Source organism: Archocentrus centrarchus, chromosome 18 (genome assembly GCF_007364275.1).
Source record: "Archocentrus centrarchus isolate MPI-CPG fArcCen1 chromosome 18, fArcCen1, whole genome shotgun sequence".
Lineage (NCBI taxonomy): Eukaryota > Metazoa > Chordata > Actinopteri > Cichliformes > Cichlidae > Archocentrus > Archocentrus centrarchus.
In genome coordinates this window covers 11,583,517-11,590,080 of record NC_044363.1, presented here as the reverse complement: position 1 = coordinate 11,590,080, position 6,564 = coordinate 11,583,517, and positions in this window count along the sequence as shown.

Sequence of the window (6,564 nt, the reverse complement as noted above, 5' to 3'; positions counted from 1 at the left end):
AATAAAAAAAAGTGAAATGGAGTTGATAAAAATTAGATTTGTTTTGATACAGATTTTTTTAGGATGAGTCTTGATTTTAGCGCTGAAAAAAAAGCAAAGTTATCACAATTGCGTTTATTCAACAACGGAAAGGTAACCAAGCTAACGCAGTATGGACTGAATGCACGCACGCAGCGATGCGAAATTATTTTCAACCGCTTCTCTCCGTGTGTGGAAGGCGTGACTGAGGTCTTCAACAGCTCAGAGTTAAAAACATTTCCATACCTGTGATGTGTGACTTTGTGTCGGGTTTCCGGCTGATATCCAGCAGTCTGCGCTGACGGTCGATCTCCTCCTCATAATGGACGATGGTTTTTTTGAACCTCTGAGAAGATTTCTTCACAAGCAGCAGTGAGTCTCTCCTTGATGAACTCTCTCAGATACTGAGCTGAACACATCGCGGCTTCAACTAACGTGATAGGATCAGTGCTTTTTTTGCGTCTCTCCTCTAAATTCAGTACGCTACTCCGGCTTGTCATACAGCAGTCCTGACGTACGGCGCGGACACACTAAGCTCCTCCCCTGCTCTGCTGTGGTTTGCTGTTGTGCGGTCATGTGACTTTTTTCCTCCTCTAAAACTTTATTCGTATCTCATAAGACAATAGCTGTGGACCTGCTGATGGACACGACAAAGCTTAACTGGTAGCTTAACACCCCCAAATCACAACAAAATCCTGTTCCAGGCACTGTTTGAAAAATCACAACAAAGGACAATAAGACAGGACACCATTCATAAAAAATCAGTTGTTCCTCATAGTTTTTAACTGTCAGCTTTCTCAGTAATGACATTTGTTGCTCCATATAATGTAAAAATATCAAAACGTCTCTGCAGCCGCCTGCTTAAAATCAGTTTTTCTGTTTCTGGAGACATTTTATTAGTTATTGTTCATTCTTTAGATTTAAATTTGTGCAATGTTAAAATTTCACATCTATTTAAGTTCAATTGTAAACCAGATGCTTTCGACAGACTCTCGGGCTAAAGGAATTTGACTTTTATTTTTAAGAAATAAAGTTATATCATCTGCCAAAAAAAAAAAAGACAATAGCTGTGGCCAAATTCAGGGGCTGCATCTTAGAGACCGCAAAGGCTTGTGAAATTGGACGGTCTAACCCATAGACATATATACCAGAGAAGCTGCACTCTTGTGCTGCGTGGAGTTGTTTGAACCATTTTACAGTCGAAATGGGATCACATGGGATTACCTTTCACAGGTAAGACTGAAGATTTTTTTATGGTATTTGGCCATTCTAACATTTTGAAAACAGAAGTTGCAGAGATTGCAGTGATACTATGTAGTCCTGCGGTGCATCTCCAAACAATGAAGTCAATCTAATTTAACTACACTGGACCGAACTACTCTGACACAAATAAAGGGTGATTGAGGTCAAATCCAGATAAAGTAGATCAGTGTCTATTGCAGTGTCTCGTTGTAATTTGTTCATTTTTTTTGCCTTAAATATTGATATTAATAATACTTAAACTGATTTTAAAAAAATCACTGAATATAAAAATGCTTTTTTAAATTCAGAAAACCTGCAGATGTCATATCTACATGACAGGATCTGATTATTGTAGACATTTTTCATCACAGCCTTACAAACATCAGTAGCTGTAAACACTTAAAAACATTAGAAATACATACAACTGGTATGATTATAGAAATACAACTGGTTTGATGTTGCACCTTAACAGACATGGATTTTTATAACATAATTATCAGAGGAAGTTGTGTTATTTTTGGGTTCCTATCAGTTTCCCAGTGTATATTAGTGCATATTTGAATGTGTGAATGAGATGCATTAACTTTGTAGAAAGGCACTTTATGAAGTTCAGTCCATTTACTTGGATTAGTTTACAGCACAGATCTTCCATATCAATATGGCAGATGCACTGACATGTAACAGCAACGAGCCGCCCCTCTCTCTGCGGGTCTACGTATGTATGTCTCTGGTCTAGCCTTCATATCTGCGTCACCTGCGCAATTTTTTTTACATTTTAAAAGTTCAAACTTCAAAGGCATTATGTTTACGGTTTATATATGATCACGAAAATCAACAATCATCCCTTACAGAAACTGGTAGCAGCTTTAAAATATGACTAAGACAATAATGTCTATTTGACTTTAATCAACTCTGCAGTGTCTCTATCACAGGAATAAAGATAAAGTCCAGCATAGAGCGGCTGAGTGATGTGGTCTGGACTCTGTGGAGGAGAGTCATGGTTCAGAGATGCTGTAGAAAGACAGAATACCTGCTCTGTGATCCAGGTACACTCCTACTCTGGAGGACCGAGGACCTGAGAGGACAGTGTGGACCGTGTTGTGCCAAAATTAGCAACTGTTTGTGTAACAATACAATGCCCAAGATTTGTCATTATATCCAAACCCACATTCATTGAGGCTCCTGCTTTGCTGATATTCTTGTATGTGACTGCTACTAAAACTCCTCTCCCTCTCCACTCCACCTCCCAGTAACAACATCCAGTCAGACTCTCTCTACTCAGGACATGAGAATAATCAGTGAATCTGTCTGGATGATCAGAATAAGACTGTTGTTGTTTCATTCTTGTTACCTTTCTGTTCCCCTCAGATAATAACAGCTTTCTGTTTGCTGTGTTTGGATCCAGTGTGATTTCAAGTGAATATTTTAAGAATCCAGCTCTGGTCTTTGGCTCTGATGGTGACAGTAAAACATCCTCTTCAGTGACTGTCAGTGAGATGTTTGTCCATTCCTCTCTCAGGATGTCCTGTAGTTTGTCTCTGGTCTCTGACACAGCTGCTGTCACATCCTCAAAGTATCTCAGAGGACCAATATTGATGCTGGATGAGTGTGTAGACTCACTGAGTGCTGACAGACTCCTGCCAAATGGCAGTTATACCTTTAAATCCCAAGGTGCTGCCAAATGGCAGCTGTGAATTGTGTCATGCAAATGAGGCCAGCACAACTAGACACTAGACGACCCCCTTTCATTTGTAAATGCAGCCATTACCTGCCAGACCTGGAGGTTCAAGCACAGACCTTAGGGGGAGGGGTATGCTGAGCAGAGCCTAGAAGTCTGAAATGCCTGAGACATCTCTCCTGAGTAGGGACTAGAAGGGGCTTTCAAAATGCACTGTATTGTTTCACTCATCACATTTACTGTATCATATAAACTTTTGACCATTTCATACATTTTTACATGCCCTTTATTCAGCATCGGTCAACAAGACAAAGTAGGCTTCCCATTGCCATGTACTGTAAGGAAATTCTAACTGTAAATATCTGTAAAACTATTATAAATCATTTGTGTTCCGTAGTCCATACACAAATGCCCTTGTGTAAAGCTGCCATTAACTTTAGAGTCTAAGTTTTTATTTGATAGTGTTTGGCTTATTTTCAAATAATATTAATTTATTTTTTATTTGAAGTGTTGAACTGCCATACTTAGAACTTAGATTGTTGTTATGTTATGTTTTTTAGGAATACTTTATCTCAGTATTGATGGACAGTTGTATACGACTATAAAAGGACTGAAGACGACCAAATATTTATCCAGCACATTTTTATTGGTATATTGTTACAGATTGTCTGAACACATCTGGCACTGCCACAACATCTCCTTTCTGCATTTTCCACATGTCAACTTGTTGCAATAAACACACGCTTAGTGGTGGCATGGTTATTCTTGCAGCAACACTTCACCTGGCACAATGCCCTTTTCCCTGTGTCAGGTGAGAGTGGTTGTTGCTGAAGGTTTTCCTTATGCACCTCCTTGGCTGCCATATGAGACTGTGCAAGCTCTCTTGCAAGCTTCACCAAGAAGTCCGTCCGTCTCTCTTTGACCCCAGTGCATGCTTGGTAAAGCACATGTGCATTCAGTGCTGCAATGTCAATCAAGTTGTAAAACACAGCGACTGGCCAACGCCGTGTTCCTGAACGCACAGTGTACTTTCGCACCATCTGGTCCATGACATCCACACCACATTTCAGGCTGTTGTAGTCGGTGACTGTGTTTGGTTTTTCTTTCCGGGTATCCCCAGTCTCCACCACACTGTGCATGCTACTGAGGATGCAGTCTTTCTCTGTTTGGGCGCGTAAATGGTCAGTGTGGCACCAGAGGTTGAAAACACCTGTGTGCTGAATTCCTCATGGTCCAAAGTCTTTTTGGCAGAGTCTGGAAGCTCGTGCCGAACCTTGTTTACTGTGCCAAGGAGTGTGGTCTTCCGGCTGAGCAGTCGTTGTGCTAGTGACAATGATGTAAAAAAATTGTCTGTGGTAACGGTTCTTCCTTTGTCCATAAATGGTTCCATAAGCTTCATCACCACATTTTCTGATAGTTTTTCCCCCGTGGGACGACTGGGTCTTTGCCAAGATATGGGATGATGTTGCATACATACTTGGATTTCAGGTCACATGCCACCCAGAACTTTATGCCACACTTGTCAGGATTTGTAGCACTGTACTGCAGGAAACAGCAACGGGTCTTAGTTGGAAAAAGTTGCTCATCTATTGGTGATGTGCCTTCCTGGGTTGTAAGAGGTAATGCAGTTGGTAACAAAAGACCCCCAAATGTCAGAGACTGCAGCAAACCGATCATTTGCAACTCGTTCATTGCGTGTGTCCTTGTCATCGAAGCGTAGGTGCCGCATGATGTCCTGGAAGCGGTTTCGGGCCATAATCTTGCTGATTGCGGGCACTCCCAGTGTTGCTGACCATACATCATGCACCGCTGGAAGGCGGACAATCCCTCGCAGGATGAGGATTGCAATGAACGCCTTTAGTTCAGGGAGGGCCATGAACCAGTTTCCCTGCTGTGTCTGGCGTGCATGCTGGACAGTCCACTCCTGAATGGTCCGAAGCATTTCCAGAGTGATGATGAAACAGAGGAAACTCTGTAAGCGACTCGACACCTTTCTTCTGGCCAAAGCAGTTGGCTCTCAGGAAGAACAACTTGAACTCAAACCTGCTGCTGACCTTCTACCGCTCATCCATTGAGAGCCTGCTGACGTACTGTATCACAGTATGGTACGGCAGCTGCACTGAGGCAGACAGGGTCAGGCTTCAGAGGTAGTCAAGACAGCACAAAGAATCGTTGGCTGCCCTCTCCCCTCCCTGATGGACATCTACACCTCCCGCTGCATCAGCAGAGCCAGGAACATCATCAAGGACAGCTCACACCCTGGCTTTGACCTGTTTGACCTGCTGCCCTCTGGCAGGCGCTACAGGTGCATCAAAGCCAGAACAAACAGACTCAGGAACAGTTTCTTCACCAGAGCAATCACCACCCTGAACTCACACACTCACCCACTGTAACTGTGCAACACCCACATCTCTCTGCAATATTATATTATTCATACTGAACACTATCTAACATTCCTATATTGTGTCATATCCAGTATTCATTCACTAGTGCAATATTCATTCACCAAGTGCAATATTCATCATCTTCATTATTATATGTATACACGCATTTACTTACTTACAATGTACAGATGCACCAATGAAGGTATGTATGTATATATTTTTATACATTCTATTTTTTGTATATTTTACACATTGTTTATTTTCTGTATATCTCTTGATCATATTGATTATACTAGACTATATATTTTTATAATATTTTTGTTTTCATTTAGAGAGTTTGATTTTCTGTTACATGGCACTGAACAGGAGTGGCCCTCCAATCTCATTGTACATCCTGTATAATGACAATAAAGGCATTCTATTCTATTCTATTCTCTCCATCTGTGGCATAACAATCAATTGGGCTGTGATGCAGAGGCCTTCCGATCTGTTCCTCATGCCACACTGTGCCGTCTTTTGCCGTCTCTGTCAGCCACTCATGTGTCTCCATGCGACCTCTCTTTCTGGAGGTGGCGAAGTTTCCTCATCTACAGGGTGACCATGTTTGAGATTTGATTAGTGAAATGTTGAAATAATGTGCAATCGCAAAGATATTCGTCTCTTCCTAAAACACAACAAACGGCAAACGAAAATAGGAAATTTAGGAAATCTTACCAGAAGAATTTTCATTCGGAATTTAGCACAAGGGTTATTTCATCTCCATCGGAGTCACAGGGGTTGACATGGTTGAGGATCATGTCCAAAGCTTGCTGTGCGCCGTAAACCTTTGGCATCTCTGCTTCTCAGTCAACAGAGTAGGTGAAATATGTGTTGTGACCTGGCTTTTTATACACCTGGCGACCCTGAGTCATCATTGGTCATCATTGGTAACCCATCCCCACCCCCACACCCATCCCATACACATTCCAATCTACTGGCCCCGTGTACATAACAAAAGGTGGCCTAATGAGATGTAAACTGCCATTTGGCAGCGCTTGGTAGAAAAAGGAGTAGAGGGAAAATGCTGGTAGTTCTAGTGTTAAGGTACAAATACTTTGCTCCATCCATCCATTCACTTCGGCTTACTGTACTTTAATAGAATTATCAGGTATCTGTACTCAACACTCTAGTATGTGTGTATGTGTGTGTATGTGTGTGTGTGTGTGTGTGTGTGGGGGGGGGGGGGGGGGGGGGGGTCAGCTG